This window comes from Oratosquilla oratoria, unplaced genomic scaffold (genome assembly GCF_046742065.1).
Source record: "Oratosquilla oratoria isolate Oo_2021 unplaced genomic scaffold, ASM4674206v1 SCAFFOLD57, whole genome shotgun sequence".
NCBI classification, from domain to species: Eukaryota; Metazoa; Arthropoda; class Malacostraca; order Stomatopoda; family Squillidae; genus Oratosquilla; species Oratosquilla oratoria.
In genome coordinates, this window is record NW_027467721.1 from 278,973 (window position 1) to 297,945 (window position 18,973).

The following is an 18,973-nucleotide window of genomic DNA, read 5'->3' on the forward strand; positions in this document are numbered from 1 at the left end:
CAGGTAAGGCACTTGGTCTGGATGGATGCCATGCAGAATGTCTAAAAAAAGGAGATACAGTGATGGTGGACTGGCTGGTGAGGTTATTTAATGTTTACTGGTGAGAGGGTAGAGTGCCGGAGGACTGGAGGAGTGCCTGTATAGTTCCACTTTACAAGGGAAAAGGGGACAAGTGTGAGTGTAGTAGTTTCAGGGGGATTAGCTTGTTAAGTGTAGTTGGGAAGGGTTATGGGAGGATCTTGATTGAGAGAATTAGGAGAGGAACAGAGGGAGTAACTGGTGAGGAACAGTGTGGATTTAGGACAGGTAAATGTTGCATAGATCAGATTTTTGTGGTAAGACAGATATGTGAGAAAGCTATAGGAAAAGGTATGGACATTTTTTTGGCTTTTATGAATCTGGAAAAGGCGTATGACAGGGCAGACTGAAAGGCACTGTGGGAGGTTTTGCAGATATATGGTACAGGAGGAAAGCTTCTAGGAGCTGTCAAGAGTTTTTACGAGAGTAGTAGAGCATGTGTCAGGATTAGAAATGGAGAGAGTGAGTGGTTTGAGGTATAGGTGGGAGTTCATCAGGGATGTGTTATATCGCACTGGCTATGGTGGTGGGTCAGGGATTGGAGATGTTTAAAGAAGATAAAGAAAAGTGGGAGGTGGGCCAGCTGTTGTTTGTGGACAACACTGCACTTGTAGCAGAATCAGAGGAGGGATTGAGGAAGTTGGTGACAGAGTTTGGGAGAGTATGTGATAGAAGAAAGCTGAAGATAAATGTGGGTAAAAGTAAAGTGATGAGATGTATATGGGGTGAAAGTGGCAGTAGACTGGAAGTGAGCCTTAAGGGAGAGCGGCTGGAAGAAGTGGGTAGTTTTAGATACTTGGGTGCAAATGTGGCAGGAAAGGGTGGAGTGGAGGTGGAGGTAGAATGTAGATTGAGAGAAGCAAGTAAATGCCTTGGTGGATTAAAAAGTGTAATGAGGAATAGACATTTAGGAATGGAGGCTAAGAGATTGTATGAAGGAGTGATTGTGCCAACAGCAATGTATGGGGCAGAAACATGGAACATAAGAGAAGAAGAGAGGAATTTGAAGGTGTTTGAGATGAGGCGTCTGAGAAGTACGATGGGGGTTACTAGGCTGGATAGAGTGAGAAGTGAGGAGGTGAGGAGGAGAACAGGGGTGGTAAGGGAGTTGGGAGATAGGGTGGATGAAAGAGCATTGGGATTGTTTGGACACATGGAAAGAATGAGTGAAGAAAGACTAGTAAAAGAGGAATGGAAGGCAGATGTGGAGGGAGTAAACATGAGGGGGCGACCTAGGATGAAATGGATGGATGGGGTGAAAGGGGCTTTGGGAAAGAGGGGAATGTCTGTTGAGGAAGGATGGGAGAAGGCAGAAGACAGGGGTGAATGGAGAATGGTTATACAGGTAAACGTCGACTTACGATGGCCGCGACTTACGATTGTTCGACTTTACGATGACGACGACGACGACGACATGATAATTTAACCCCTTCCATACGGTGCCGCACACGTAGGCGTCATGAGAAGCAAGTGGATTCGCGACGCTGCCATATCGGCCTCTTGATTATATTTATTGTAGTCGCCCCTGTGTTTTTACATTCTCTCAAATGTGCCCTAAATCCCATTCTCTGTGGTTTTCAAAATTCGCGGGTGAAAGAGAGAATGATCGATAAAAGCGGTGACTATATTTTATGATGCGAGTATTATTACGTCACGTCGTACGGCTGGCATTGGCTGCTGCCCGCGAGATTTAAGTCCCGTACTGAAAATACATATTATAGTGTTTGAATATGGTAAAAAGGATAAAAATAATTAAATAAACTACTGTACATGTTTAATAGGCTATATTCAGTATCTCTGGTGGTTAATATACAGGTAGGCTAGGTACAGTGACCACGGAACAGTGGAGATCGACTTACGATGGCTCTATCGAAACCTAATGCCATCGTAAGTCGACGTTTACCTGTATATGGATGTTGTGATGGATGAGGTGGAATGGATGGGGGGTGGGGGGTGAGGTACTATGTGTGAGCAAAATTTGACGCAGCCCAAAGGGATTTCTCCCCGTCTTCTCCTGTTATGCATGGGGGACGGAGAGGGGGGTCACCGATTTAATGAAGCGGCCTTGCTGTGGATGTGCTGTGTCTTGCGACACTGCTTCTGACCCAGGGCAGTGGACAAGGTGCAGGGATGACCCATCATCCAGGAGGTGCTAAGATAAGAGGGAAGAGGGAGGGTGGAGAGGTGCGGAGTGTATTCAGGGATGGAATGGGTGGGAATGATTCTATGCCTTTTCCTTTTTGGCTACCTCCCTTGTAAGGGGGAAAAAGCCTTGGTATATGTATGTATATATATATGTATATTTATATATATATATATATATACTGTTGTTATGAAGGTTGGACAGATGAGTGGAAAGGTGGTAGAGAAACACGGGTTAGAGCGAGAACACTATATTACTGATGTTTCGACTACAAGTCGAAACGTCAGTAATATAGTGTTCTCACTCTAACCCGTGTTTCTCTACCACCTTTCCACTCATATATATATACGTATATATATCTATATATAGCTACAAAGTAATGTCGTAATACATTCGTAAATTTCAACAAGAACCCACCGTGTTGGATAAGAAGAAATGAAATAGATGATATCCATATATTTCCATCACAGACTGCGATCCTCTTCAGTGGAATACAGAGTAGTGGAGCAAAAGGCATGTCTTATATACAGAGAAAGAAGAAGGAACATGGGCAGGGCTCAAGTGGCGTCTAATGCTTTGTGTGGCAAATCACCCGCCTTCACCAAAGATGGTAATAATTTATTGCCTGCCCAGGTAGTTGTTGTTGTTGTTGTTCCCTAGACTGTCTGTCCGAGCAGTCCCGTCTCCCCAAGGAATGCCACAGCCAAAACTGGGTTTTCCCACAAATCCTTTATAGAGTGTATGTTGTGTTGTTTGCGTGCATGATTGTGTATAATGTAGTCTTCCATTATGTGTTGTATGGTATGGGGTGAAGTGTTACATCCTGGGCAGCTGTTCACAATGCGGTTCATCCAGCCTCTTCTGGTAGCTTAGAAGTGCTGGGTGGTGTGGTGGCCGCACCGCAGTCTGGCCAGGTGGACTCTGTCCTTTCGTGGGAGAGAGGATTCAGAAGGGTGGATATCAGGGGGTCTGGCATGCAGCAGTGTGTTGTCTTGTAATACAGTCTGGTGACCATTGTCCATTTGAGATATTAAAATTAGGAAATTGATTTATCAAGGAGGATTCTATTATTTTCCTTTTGAAACTACACTTTGAATTAAAAATAATTTTTGCCTTATTCTAATCCATACGATGGCCTTCCTTGTCTATGTGTTGGAAAACAGTGGAATTTTGTTGTGCATACCGTATTTTACGGCTTGCAAGACGCATCTTGGAAGACGCACCCTAATATTTGAAAGAAATTTCTAGAAAAAAAAAAAAAAAAAAAAAAAGGTCATTCTCATACAAGAACACATTCACCATATACCCAACCACTGAACACAAAAACATAAGAAGCAAGGACGACACGTATTGGACGTATTGTTTACATTACGAAATCACTTGTCCGATTTTGTTTGTATGGCGATGATACATTTTTCATTGTCCAAGGGTGGTTTTATTTTCATAAAAATAAGATAAAAATTTCAAAAATATGGATGTAGATATATAAAACTCCACTGTCGAATCATTTTTTCAGTAGGCAGTGGTCGAAAGTGTCTTTCTGCTGCTCTTTTACAGTGTTCTTTGGCATATCGTACAACTTGTAGCTTGTATGCGATAGTATAACTAAACCGTTTTGATGAACTAGCCATGGGTGATAATTTCCAGGACAAAAAATCTTATGACACGTGTGATAGCCTGGTGGTAACTGATAAAGGCACCTGGCATTTGCGTGCGTTCGTGTGTATGTGTGTGTGTGTTGCTATGAGACGAGGGAACGGCCCGTTTTCTCCACACGCCGAGTAGGCTCCAGGAAGGATTATGGTATTGGAAATACTTGTAACAGCTAAGTACTGAGTTTACATAATATAAAAGGTTGAATTAAATAGTACTTAAGCTAACATCATAGTGTAATGACTCAACATACAAATCCAGGTCGCTATCGGTCAAGTGTCCAAGCTTACATGAGCCTGGGTGTTGCCTTGCAATACAACATTCGTCTTGGAAGACGCATTAGCATTTTTCAGGGTATTTTTTTTAAGAAAAAAAGTGCGTCTTGTAAACCGTAAAATACGGTATTTAACTGAATTCTTGTGTTCTTTCATTCTAGTGTGTAAATATCTACCTGTTTGTCCCCAATGTACTGCACCTTATTACAATCCAAGCATGGAAGTTTATAAACACCTTGATTTATTTCTTCTCTAGGTCTTTGGTGTACATTAACTATTTTCTTAGACAAGTTATTGGGAAAACTAAAAACAAAGTTTATGTCTTTCTGTGGTAGAAATTGCGAACAATCATTTAATGACTTATTATAAGGCAATTTGATACAGTTTTTGTCCCATACAAAATTCTTAGTGGAATGGAAAGTGGATCCATAGTGACTAATTTTGACTTTGGATATTATCTATTTCATTTCTTCTTATCCAACACAGTGGGTTCTTGTTGAAATATATGTGTATATAGTATATACATACATACATACATATACCAAAGGATTTTTCCCCCTACATGGAAGGTAGCCAAAAAGAAAAAGGCATAGAAAACACTCCCACCCATTCCATTCCCTATATATTCCACTCCCCTCCACCCTCCTCCCTCCCTCTTATCTTGGCACCTCCTAGATGACGGGTCATCCCTGCATCCTGTCCACTGCCCTGGGTCAGAAGCAGTGTTGCAAGACTCCACAGCAAGGCCGCTTCATAAATTCGACGACCCCCACTCTCCGTCCCCTCATGCAAAAAGGAGAAGACGGGGAGAAATCCCTTCGGGCTCCATATTTTTTTTTTTTTTTTTTTTTTTTTTTTTACATACTTCCTCACCCCCCTTTCCCCACCCACTCCCCCTCATGCACCACAGCATCATCTATAAACAACCCCTCTCCATTCACCCCTATCTTCTGTCCTCTCCTGTCCGTCCTCCACAGACATTCCTCTCTTTTGTAATGCCCCTCTCACCCCATCCATCCATCTCATCCTAGGACAGCCCCTCATATTTACTCTTTCCACCTCTGCCTTCCCCACTTCTTTTACTAATCTTTCTTCACTCATTTTTTCCATGTGTCCAAACCATCCTAATACTCTTTCATCAACCCTATCTCCCAGCTCCCTTTCCATTTCCACCCCTGTTCTCCTCCTCACCTCCTCATTTCTCACTCTATCTAGTCTAGTAACCCCTATCATACTTCTCAGACATTTCATCTCAAACACATTCAAAATCCTTCTCTCTTCCTCTCTCATGTTCCATGTTCCTGCCCCATACAATGCTGTTGGCACAATCACTCCTTCATATAACCTCCTCTTAGCATCCATTCCCAGATGGCTATTTCTCATTACACTTTTTAATCCACCAAGGCATTTACTTGCTTCTCTCAATCTACATTCTACCTCCACCCCTACTCCTCCCTTTCCTGCCACATTTGCACCCAAGTATCTAAAACTATCCACTTCCTCCAGTCTTTCACCCTTAATGCTCACTTCCAGCCTGCTGTCACTCTCTCCCCTTGAACATCTCATCACCTTACTTTTACACACATTTATCTTCAGTTTCCTTCTTTCACACACCTTCTCAAACTCTGTCACTAACTTCCTCAATCCCTCCTCTGATCCTGCTACAAACACAGTGTTGTCAGCAAACAACAACTGGCTGACCTCCCACTTTTCTCCATTTTCTTTAACCATCTCCAATCCCTGATCCACTACCCTTGCATTTACCTCTCACACCACACCATCCATGTATAGATTGAACAGCCAAGGCGACATAACACATCACTGATGAAGTCCCACCTTTACCTCAAACCATTCACTCTCTCCATTTCTAATCCTAACACAAGCTCTACTTCTATTGTAAAAACTCTTGACTGCTCTTAACAGCTTTCCTCCTATCCCATATATCTGCAGTACTTCCCACAGTGCCTTCTTGTCTACCCTGTTGTAGCCTTTTCCAGACCCATAAAAGCCAAAAAAATATCCTTGCCTTTTCCTATATATTTCTCACATATCTGTCTTACCACAAAGATCTGATCTACTTAACTCCTACCTATCCTAAAACCACACTGCTCCTCACCAATTACTCCATCTGTTCCTCTCCTAATCCTCTCAATCAAGACCCTCCCATAAGCCTTCCCAACTACACTCAACAAGCTGATCCCTCTGAAACTACTACATTCACACTTGTCCTCCTTTCCTTTGTAAAGCGGAACTACACAGGCAGTCCTCCGGCACTCTCACTCTACCCTCTCTCAAACATTAAACAACCTCACCAGCCAGTCCACCATCACTGTACCTCCTTTCTTCAGACATTCTGCATGGCATCCATCCAGACCAGGTGCCTTACCTGCTCTCATCATCTTAATGGCTGCTTTCACTTCATCCTTCCCTGTTTCTCCTCCATTTTCCTCACTCATCACTCATTTTCTTAGTGCTTCCCACTGCAACTACCTTTCCCTTCCTATCCTCCTTCACATTTAGCAACTCCCTACAATACTCTGCCCACCTTCCTCTCACTGCCTTCTCTTCCATTATCATCTCTCCATCTGCACCTTTTACCTTTTCTTCTCTACTTGATTCGCCTCCTTTTTCTTTTATTTTCCCTCCAAAACATCTTTTTATTACTTTCAAAATTTTCTGTCATACAACTTACCCTATTTCACATCTGCTCTCCTCTTTGCTTCCTTTATCTTATGCTTAGCTACCCTTCTCTTTACTTTGTACCTCTCATACAATTCCCTCGTCCTAATTTGTAGCCAATCTATGAATGCCTGCTTCTTCTCTTCTACACATTTCTTTGCTTCCTCATCCCACCAATCACCACCCTTTCTTCTTTTCCCCCTCGCCATCCTTGTTCCACACACCATCTTTGCACACCTTATGACTCCCCTCCTTGAACCATCCCCATATCCTCCTCCACTCCTAGTTCTACTCTATCCTTTACTCCCTCCCACTCCCTCTTTCAGCTTCTTCTTAAACTCACTCTCCTTTTTTTTCTCATTTAAGCAGTTTCACTCTAAGTACCTCCTTACCTTCTGCCCTTTTCCTCTTTCTCCACCTATTCTCCACTCCTCATTTTAAACTTCCACCAGGAAATGATCTGATATTCCCCCACTCTCTCCCCTTAGAACATGTACATCCTTAACTCTTCCTACACATACTCCTGGTCACCACTATATAGTCCATTAACACTCCAATCTCCCACCCCTCCATCCACCACCACCCTCTCCCATGTGTACTTATGCTTGACTTCTTCTTAAACACTGTATTTGCTATCATCAACTCTCAAGACACATCTCCACCATCATTTCTCCACTACAATTTTTACCTGGAACTCCATATTTCCCAATCACTCTGTCTATTGGTTCATTTCCTACCATAAGCATTAAGGTCTCCCAATACTACTACAATGACGTTCCTCCCTAATCCCTTTATGCACTCATTTAAATCTATCCAGAAAAAACTCCCTTTCTTCTGCACTCTTCTCACTACCAGGTCCATATGCACTTACAAAAACCCACATCTCCCTTCCCAGCTTCACCTCCATCCACATCAACCTTGAAGAAACCTCCTTCCACTCCACTACACGCTTACTTATCTCTTCACTTACTAGTATAGCCACCCCTTCTCTCCCTTGTCACCTCTTCACTCCTGAGTACCTCCCAGCTACACTCCCAAACTCACAGTTGCCCTTTCCTTTCAATTTAGTTTCTCTCAATGCCATCACATCCATCTTTCTTCTCACAAAACATACTGCCTATCTCTTCCCTTTTACTCTCATCTGTACCACATCTATGCACATTAAAAGACCCAAACCTTAGGGTACTGGTCGGAAAACTCCCAGACCCTCTTGTGCCTTTTCTTCTTTTTTTTAGGAATGTCCCCTTTTGGAGCTACAGGTTGTAGGACTCCTAATCCCATCCCCGTCCTGTTTTTTGTTGTCTTTTACAACTCAAGTAGAAAGACTTGGTGGTAGCATTCTCTTGCCCCACCACAGGGTTGGCGAAAACAGGAAATGAATACTCAGAGAAATGGTATAGGACAGCAACAAGGGGTTGGGGGACAGCATAATGGAGGGACAGCTGTAGAATAAAAGTGTCATCATTTCTCTATGAACAGAGTTTGCCTTTATCACAGACAAAATGATGTGTGGCTCTGGTCCCTTGGGGCGCCCCATATAAACCCTAAAGTATCAACTGCATGCTACTTTGCCACAGTAACATGCAGCCAATACCCCAATATATATATATATATGTATATATATATATATACATATATATATACAGGTAGTCGTCGACTTACGACCTATGCGACTTACGACTGATCGACTTTACGACGAGATAGTGCAATAATATCTAACATTTAATAGAGTAATAGAATTGCAATGTTTATGCCTGGCAGTGCAGTACATTACTCCGCACCCTGCGAGCCGCGAGTACAATAGTTTTGGCAGGCTGCCCGCAGCGTCAGCATCCCAGCCAGCTAAATATTCTTTCATTTTGTTTGTTTGAAGTAAAATGTTTCCTAATTTTGCACTGCATTTTTGTATTTTTGTATGTTTTGCAATTAATAAAATATAACAAACTTTTTATGCCTAGGCTAGTTTGTTGTTGATTACAATATGTTCGGTACAGTACTTAAACGAAAAGAATGTGTTTTGTTGAAATAAAAAGAATCCTAATGTTGCCTTACATTTTGTATTTTTATGTTTTGCAATTAATAAAATGTAACAGTATTTTTTTATGCCTAGTCTGTTGTCGATGACAAAATGTTCGGTACAGCATTTTGTATTTTTATGTTTTGCGATTAATAAAATGTAACAGTAAACTTTGTTTATGCCTAGTCTGTTGTCGATAACAATATTTTCGGTACACTACGTAAACGAAAAGAATGTGCTTCGAAATATTTTTTTTCCTAATTTTGCTTTACAATGATTTTAATGTAATCAACAAAAAAGGATTTGTAGGTCAAAGATGACAGGACTTTATTCAGTATGCGTAGGCCTAGGCTACGTTTCCTAACGAAAATTATAAAAAGTTAATGAATAATAAACCAACGTAGCTCAAAGATAATAAAGATTTTATTCAGTATGCATACGTTTCCTAAAGAAAGTCTGATGGTAAAATAATACAAAGGCTAACAAAATACAGTATTAAATATCATAGGTCAAAGATGATAGGATTTTATTCAATATGCTTAGGCCTAGGCTACGTTTCCCAAAGAAAATCAGATGAAATTATAAAAAGGTTAAAAATACTATACAACATAGTTCAAAGATGCTAAGATTATTTCAGTATGCTAAATATATATATATATATATATATATATATTATATAAAGGGTAATATATACTGTATATACATATAGACCGACTTGCGTCCAGATCGACTTACGACCTGTCCTGTCGGAACCAAACTCGGTCGTAAGTCGACGACTACCTGTATATATATTGCAAAATAACCGCAGGAGAAGGGAAACTTGTAGACAGTAAGTACTTTCGTATATTGCATCTCCAGACTAAATGAGTTACACAGTAGTGTTTAAATGTAGGTATCAGGTAGCAACCGTAGGGAGGAGGGGGAGACAATACAATGTGGAAGGGAGGATGACCTTATATCCGTCGACCTGACCAACACATATGGTTCAATCAGGTGGAAACATCTGGGTCACCATTTGGGTTACCAATTTAACCACATTTAAAATGTCCATAGCTTAAGTTTATATTTTTATCAAACATGCCTGGTATTAAGCAGGATTCTATTATATTACTTTCTTGTAGGCTTTTTCCTTTGCTAAAATTGTTGCCTTAGGCCAATCAATACGATGGTTATATCATGCTATGTGTTGAAATAACGCATTATTTTCCTTGTAGATCTCACACTATATTTATGTTGAGAAATCCTTGTTTCCAAGTTTTTCCCAGTTTGTCCCAATTCAAGATGTTTTTAACTGTTTAGGTAACAGTATTGGATGGTATTCCTTGTAAAATTTCCCTGTGGTGGGGGCAAAAGAATACTGCCACCAAGTCTTTCCACTTGAGTGGTAAAAGCCGACAAAAAAAGGGAGGGGGGATGGGATTAGGAGTCCTACTATCTGTAGCCCCAAAAGGGAATATTCCTAAAAAAGAAATAAAAGGCATAAGAGGGTCTGGGAGCTTTCCAACCAGTACCCTAAGGTTTGGGTCTTTTAATGTGCATGGATGTGGTACAGATGAGAGTAAAAGGGAAGAGATAGGCAGTAATGTTTGTGAAGAAGAAAGATGAATGTACTGGCTTTGAGTGAAACTAAAATGAAAGGAAAGGGCAACTGTGAGTTTGGGAGTGTAGCTGGGAGGTACTCAGGAGTGAAGAGGGGATGAGGGAGAGAAGGGGTGGCTATACTAGTAAGTGAAGTGATAAGTAAGCGGGTAGTGGAGTGGAAGGAAGTGTCATCAAGGTTCATGTGGATGAAGGTGAAGCTGGGAAAGGAGATGTGGGATTTGTAAGTGTGTATGGGCCTGGTAGTGAAAAGAGCATAGAGGAAAGGGAGGCTTTTTGGGTATATATAAATGAGTGCATAAAGGGATTAGGGAGATATGTCAATGTAGTTGTATTGGGAGACCTTAATGCTAGGGTAGGAAATGAACCAATTGACGGAGTGATTGGAAGTATGGAGTTCCAGGTAAAAATCGTAGTGAAGAATTGATGGTGGGAGATGTGTCTTGAGAGAGAGTTGATGATAGCAAATACAGTGTTTTAAGAAGAAAGTCAAGCATAAGTACATGGGAGAGGGTGGTGGATGGAAGGGTGGTAGATAGAGCATTAGTGGACTATGTAGTGTGTAGTATGGAAGGAAGAGTTAAGGATGTACATGTTCTAAGGGGAGAGAGTGGGGGAATATCAGATCATTTCCTGGTGGAAGGTAAGTTGAGAGTGGAGAATAGGTGGAGAAAGAGGAAAAGGGCAGATGGTAGGGAGGTACTTAGAGTGAACTGCTTAAATGAGAAAGAAAAGGAGAATGAGTATAAGAAGGTGAGAGAAGAGTGGGAGGGAGTGAAGGACAAAGTAGAACTAATAGTGGAAGAGGAATGGGGATGGTTCAAGGAGGAGTCATAAGGTGTGCAAAGATGGTGTGTGCAACAAGGAGAACGGGGGAAATAGAAGGAATGGTAGTGAATGGGGGTATGAGGAAGCAAAGAAGGGTGTAGAAGAGAAGAAGCAGGCTGTCATAGATTGGCTACAAATTAGGACGAGGGAATCGTACAAGAGGTAAAAATTAAAGAGAAAGGAAGTTAAGCATAAGATAAAGGAAGCAAAGAGGAGAGAAGAATGTGAAATGAGGTAAGAGTATGACAGAAAAATTTGAAAGTAATAAAAAGATGTTCGGGAAGGAAATTAAAAGAGTTAGAGGAAGCGAATCAAGTAGAGAAGAAAAGGTAAAAGGTGCAGATGGAGAGATGATAATGGAAGAGAAGGCAGTGAGAGGAAGGTGGGCAGAGTATTTTAGGGAGTTGCTAAATGTGAAGGAGGATAGGGAGGGAAAGGTAGTTGCAGTGGGAAGCACTAAGAAAATGAGAGTGATGAGTGAGAAAAATGGAGGAGAAATAGAGATGGATTAAGTGAAAGCAGCCATTAAGATGATGAGAGCAGGTAAAGCACCTGGGTTGGATGGATGCCATGCAGAATGTCTGAAAAAGGAGGTACAGTGATGGTGGACTGCTGGTGAGGTTATTTAATGTTTGTTTAAGAGAGGGTAGAGTGTCGGAGGACTGCCTGTATAGTTCCGCTTTACAAAGGAAAGGGGGACAAGTGTGAGTGTAGTAGTTTCAGAGATCACTTGTTGAGTGTAGTTGAGAGGATTAGGAGAGGAACAGAGGGAGTAATTGGTGAGGAACAGTGTGGTTTTAGGACAGGTAGGGGTTGTGTAGATCAGATTTTTGGACTAAGACATATGTGAGAAAGCTATAGGAAAGGGGAAGGATGTTTTTTGGGCCTTTATGGATTCGGAAAAGGCTTATGACAGGGTAGACAGGAAGGCACTGTGGGAGGTTCTGCAGATATATGGGATAGGAGGAAAGCTGTTAAGAGCAGTCCAGGAGTTTTTATGAGAGCAGTAGAGCTTGTGTTAGGATTAGAAATGGAGAGTGAATGGTTTGAGGTAAAGGTGGGACTTTATCAGGGATGTGTTATGTCGCCCTGGCTGTTCATCTTTACATGGATGGGGTGGTGTGAGAGGTGAAGGCAAGGGTAGTGGATCAGGGGGTGGAGATGATTAAAGAAAATGGGGAAAAATGGGAGGTGAGCCAGCTATTGTTTGCTGATGACACTGCGCTTGTGGCAGGATCAGAGGAGGGATTGAGGAAGTTAGTGAGAGAGTTTGAGAAGGTGTGTGAAAGAAGGAAGCTGAAGATAAATGTGGGTAAAAGTAAGGTGATAAGATGTACAAGGGGAGAGAGTGACAGTAGGCTGGAAGTGAGCCATTAACCTCTTCACTTTGGGGCACACCGCACGTCTGGCAGCATTAGCTGCCCGACGTGCAATGTTGCGTCATAATAATTGCATTATAAATAATAAAGTCAGTGCTCAATCGTTCGTTCTCTTTCACCTGTGTAATTTTGATAACCATAGAAAATATGATGAAGCCATTTAGAGATAATGGAGGTTACGTAGGTACGACTACAATAAATATAATCAAGATGGCAACGTCGCCATCATCGCGTACCCACTTGCTCCTCATGACGCCTACGTAGGCGTCACCGTATGGAAGTGGTTAAGGGTAAAAGACTGGAGGAAGTGGATAGTTTTAGATACTTGGGTGCGAATGTGGCAGGAAAGGGAGGAGTGGGGGTGGAGGTAGAATGTAGATTGAGAGAAGCGAGTAAATACCTTGGTGGATTAAAAAGTGTAATGAGAATGGATGCTAAGAGAAGGTTATATGAAGGAGTGATTGTGCCAACAGCAATGTACGGAGCAGAAACATGGAACATGAGAGACGAAGAGAGAAGGAGTTTAAATGTCTGAGAAGTATGATAGGGGTTAATAGGCTAGATAGAGTGAGAAATGAGGAGGTGAGGAGAACAGGGGGTGGAAAGGGAGTTGGGAGATAGGGTCGATGAACAGAGTATTAGGATGGTGTGGACACATGGATAGAATGAGTGAAGAGAGAGTAGTAAAAGAATTGTGGAAGGCAGAGGTGGAAGGAGTGAATATGAGGGCCGTCCTAGGATGAGATGGATGAATGGGGTGAAAGGGGCATTACAAAAGAGAGGAATGTCTGTGGAGGAAGGACGGGAGAGGACAGAAGATAGGGGTGAATGGAGAAGAGTTGTGTATAGATGATGCTGTGATTCATGATGGGGTGTGGGTGGGGGATATGGGATGAGGAAGTATGTATGAAAAAATTTGACACAGCCTGAAGGGATTTCTCCCCGTCTTCTCCTTTTCTGCATGAGGGGATGGAGAGGGGGGGGGTCGCCGAATTTATGAAGCGGCCTTGCTCTGGATGTGCTGTGTCTTGCGACACTGCTTCTGACCCAGGGCAGTGGACAGGATGCAGGGATGACTCATCATCCAGGAGGTGCCAAGATAGGAGGGAGGGAAGAGGGTGGAGTGGAGTATATGGGAAATGAAATGGGTGGGAGTGATTTCTATGCCTTTTTCTTTTTTGCTACCCCCCCAGTAAGGGGGAAAAAGCCTTTGGTATGTATGTATGGGATGTATAAATAATTTTTCTTTTGTCTTTGAGGGGAAATATTACACACAGACCTTCGGGATGGCTATATGGGAACCCTCTTTCACCAATCTTAGATAACATCTACATGGAATATTTTTGAAAAATATTTATTACCAACTATTTAAGATGAAAAAGTTATTTGGTGCAGATATGTAGACAATTTTTTGTGTTTCTGGCATATCTATTGATGATTCCCTTATTAATCTAAATTCATTAGTACGCTCCATTAACTTCACTCTTGAAATAGAAAATAACAACAACTTGCCAATTTTTAGATGTTGAAATAATTAAAGATAATGGTACTCTGAAAACAAAAGTCTATAGAGAACCTACCAATATTCTTTCCTATGTTCATTTGTATTCCAATCACCATATCAATGTAAAAAGATCAGTTTTTATTTCCATGTATTTGAGAGCTTTACAGGATTTCAGATCCTGAATTTATTGATGACAAAATTAGAACTATCAGGAATATTGGGGAAAAGTTAAAATATCCCACTCATATTCTTAAACAATGTCGCAATACTGCCAAGACACATTTTTACAAGGCATGCAATCAAGAACAAGACAACCATAAACAATTTAATACACTTGTTCTTCCTTTTTCATGGCAGCTTTCTTAGTATCATCACCATACCCAAGATATCAAAGTAGCTTTTAAATATGACTACACCATTAAGAAAACTTTAATTAGAAACAGCCCACCTAACAACAACGGTGTTGTCTATAAAATTCCTTGCTAAGATTGTAACAAATTTTACTTTGGACAAACTGGGAAAAACTTGGAAACACGGATTTCCCAACATAAATATAGTGTGGGAGGATCTACCCAGGAAAATAATGCATTATTTCAACACAAAGCATTATACAACCGTCATATTGATTGGCCTAAGGCAACAATTTTAGCCAAAAGAAAGAACCTACATGACAAAAATGTAATTGAATCTAGCTTAATATCAGGCACTTTTGATAAAAATCTAAACATAAGTTATGGACATTTTAAACATGATGAATTGGTAACCAAAATGGTGACCAAGATGCTTCCGTCAGATTTAACCATACGTGTTGGTCAGTTCACTAGAGGTAAGGTCATCCCCTTTTCCCAACATTGTATTCTCTCCCCCTCCCCTCCCCCTATGGTTGCAACCTGATACAGATGCTCCTCAACTTACATTTTAGTTACGTTCCGAACGGCCCAACGTAAGTTGAAAATGAACGTAAGTTGTTACTGTACTATACATCCATAAATTCTATTACCATATCTTATAAAACACCCCTAAATCATTAATTATACACATAACATTGTAAAATAATAACATTAATTTCAAATAAATTAAATTCAAGCAACATAAATTGAGATGGTGGAGGAGGAGGAGGAGGAGGAGGCAAGGCATGTTCAGTTTGTCGTTTGTGCCATGTAAACAATAGACGCAGCGTCATTCGTAAGTATCGTTTGAACTATGGAGAGCGCGCTAAACTAAAAAATTCACTCAAAAAATTTTCTTTTACAATTTTTTTTTTTTACAGTCAGTTCAAACGTAAAACAAATAAACATAAGTAGAGGAGCGTCTGTACTTACATTTAAACACAACTCTGTAACTCTTTCATCTAGTCTGAAGATGTAATATTGAAAGTACTTACTGTCTACAAGTTTCCCTTCTCCTGTGGATATTTTGCATTTTTGTATCACAGTGATGTGATTGCTTGCATGCATATATATATATATATATATATATATATATATGCATTATCAAGCAGCAGGGGGGGCAAAGAAATTATATTCATGAGTTTTGTAAATCTGTGGGGTTCTGTGTCCCTTAACTTCCACAAATATTAATGATTAACAGTGCACACTAACTAACCACATCAGCATGTAAAATAAAAAAAATATTACTTACCTGCAGCCAGAGCCCCAAGAATTTTCTCACAAAAGGTAAATGTATGAGTCAGGACATTGTTGATTACAGACACAAATACATCTGTCACTAAAATATGCCACCAAGATCTTGAACTTTCCTCTTTAGCTCCTCTAAGAAATTACTGTCCTTCACACCAACACCATGAAGCGGTTCATCCTTTTGATTTCCACATTATGTGGGCCACTGTCTTTCTCTCTCATAATTGGTTGCACATCTGTAAGATTTAAAGCATGTATAAAGAGTGTATAATTAGTCTCTTTACAAAACATTACAAACTGTCTTCAAATTCATGAATTTAAGTTGTCAATAACTTTACAATAATTACTTATTTTAACAAGCTGGCCATTCCATCCACTATTAACAAATATATCATGTGATCACATAAATACTCATAACTATAAATTCATTCATTTTAAGGTGTCAATAACTTTACAATAATTACTTATTTTAACAAGCTGGCCAATTCCATCCACTATTAACAAATATATCATGTGATCACATAAATACTCATAACTATAAATCCATTCATTTTGCAGAATTCTGGAAGGACATCATTCATGTTTGCAATAGATTCAATCAATTGTTGCCTTGAGTTTCATTAAGTGAAAAACCCACAGCCCCACAATGGCTGGCAATGGTCCTCAGAACCTCCTACAGATCTCTCTGGGAAGGAACTTTGAATTATTGTTGTTGTTGTTGTTGTCATTCCCTAGACTGTCAAGCCAAGTAGTCCTATATCCCTGAGGAATGCCAAAGCTGGAACTGGGTTTTTACACAAATCTTATAATGCATATTGTGGTTGTTGGAATGTGTGATTGTTGTACGATTGCAGTCTTCCATAATGTTGTTGTAATAGCATGTGTGAATTGTTATCAATCCTGGACAGTTATTTGGCATTGTGGTCATCCCCAGTCACTTTTGGAAGTCTTAGGACTGATGGGTGGCTGCATTGGGAGGTCTGGCCAGGTGGACTTTCTCCTTTTGATGGAGAAAGGATTCAGAGGAATGGATATCAAGGGGTCTGGCATAGAAGCAGATAATATTGTCTTTCAGTCTGTTGATGGAGCAGTGAGTGAATATGATTATATGTTTCTGAAGGCTGGTGTCTGGTGGTTTGTGGAAGGAAGAACAGATTATTTGTGTGTAATATAGGTACTTTGGTATTGTTTTTGATTTTTTCTTAGCCAGTGTGGGTGTTATGCTAAGTAAGTGTAAGTGGGTGTGCCTGTGTTTGTGGAGGCTGCAAGCAAGTGTTCATGTGCCTCTCATGTCAAGATGATCCTTGAACTTTGAGGACTTTTTGTTTCATGGTGTAAATGGTCTGTTGTGTGTAGGTGTTGTTATTTGTAGCAGGCCTGTAATTGGTCTTTGGGGGTTTTTGTTTTGTATGGTCCCTGTAGGGTGTTCAGGTGTGTGCTTAGTTTGTGAATTGCAATTGTTTGAATGATGTGGGATGTATCATATGTATAGGCCCAAGAACCTTGGGTGTATGTAATAAAGAGTGTTGTTGCTATACGAGCCATGGTATGTATTTGTGTTCTGCTGTCCAAGAGATTGGTGAAAAGTGCTGGCTGTGGATTTTGAGGCTATTTTTGAGTCAATTTGTAGTGAACCGGAGGTGTTTGAGAGTGTGTCAAAGGTATGGCTGTTAATCTATTTCCTGTAGCTTTGTCTTGCATTACAGTCGTGCATATAATTTGTTTTATATCATCTACATAAGATGGGATTTTGTATTTTCTAGGTGCCTAGGTGTGGGATATATTTGTGCATTTAAGAAATTAATTGAGTGTGGGGGATAGAACTGAGCCTTGTGTGGTACTACCATTCTTAAAGGTTTTTGGTTAGCAAATGATTGGCCAATATGACATCAGCAGGCAAATTTCTAACCATGCCAGATTTGGCCAGTCATCTTTTGGTATTATTGTGCATGTCCTGTGTTATATATTCTTGTGAGATTGTGATTGGGTATGGTATTGGAAAGCTTCACTAATGTCTAAGTAAAGCTTTTGATGCCATCCCCCCCAACACGATCTCACAAACAAAATATACAACACAAGACACTGTTTTGTCTGCACTGTGGCAATATGGAACTGTTTCTATGGTCACTGTCCTGAAAGTGATGGAAAGAGGTAGAGCAATCACTGGTTGTCAGCTTCCCATGTGCGGAAAAGTGCAATAAATACAGCTTAAGTTCATGGAAAAGAGATCTTGGGCCCATCATTGGTCCCTTTACAATAGATCCTTAATGTCTGTTAACCTAGTTGGAATGTTCACCTTTACATTCCCTTTAATTCATTCTTTATTGTATTGCTCAAATACAGTAGAATTATGATTTGATTCAAGTTTAATGTCACAAACTTCTTTCTCTCAGGAATGGCTAGGTGCACATTCCTTACAAAATGCTTTTTGAACCAGGGACTTTAATTTTGTATGCCTTTTACAGTACTATGACCTTTGCTCTCATTGCTGGACCATGAGAATTTAGAACTGGCCCCACTCCTAAGAACATAAGAACATAAGAAAAATGAAGAGACCTGCAAGAGACCATAAGGCTCTACACTAGGCCAGCTCTGAATACAACTAAGCCAGCTCCTAACCTCCATCACATGTAGAGACACTAATCCACATGCCCAGCAAGCATCCTAGCAGGATTATCTGACACATAACAGGGTGTTTCGGGATAAAGTTGAACACTTTTTTATTCGGAACGGAAAGAAAAACGTCATATCTTGGCCAAAAACCTTTTTTAATATATTCCTCACTCCGTAAAAATTCAAAGTGTAATCTCTTGGAGGATCTTTTTGCTAAATACAGTTCACTAGAAGCCACCCTGAGCCTCCACCACGGCCTCCAGGCAGGAACCTAAACCTACAGCACATGGTGGTCCTTCAAGGAGACAGGCCTGGACACTAGTGTGTTCCTGGCAATCATCTCATCCTTTTTGTGATTGCAGACAGTAATGTATTGGTGTCTTTTTCCGACGTGTGCCCCACACATACATAGTTCCATGGGGGTTGCAATCAGGCAAGTTTGGGGGGGGCCAAGATGTTGGGACTGGTGAAGTCATAGAAGTTCTTAGAACAGCACACTGTCCTGGAGATTGTCCTATAAAAGAGGTGTGACACAAAGTCGAGTCCTGCTGCCACATGTATGGTC

At 40.7% G+C, this 18,973-nt stretch overlaps 1 protein-coding gene across 1 annotated transcript in view; it reads right to left on the minus strand.

Moving 5' to 3' along the window:
* LOC143023739 (uncharacterized) overlaps positions 1-16,031 on the minus strand; it is a gene marked incomplete at both ends in the record, with an annotated part of 123,354 nt that extends 107,323 nt beyond the window's left edge. The window contains 1 exon segment of the mRNA XM_076182342.1: positions 15,797-16,031.
* Between the last annotated feature and the right edge of the window lie 2,942 nt (positions 16,032-18,973).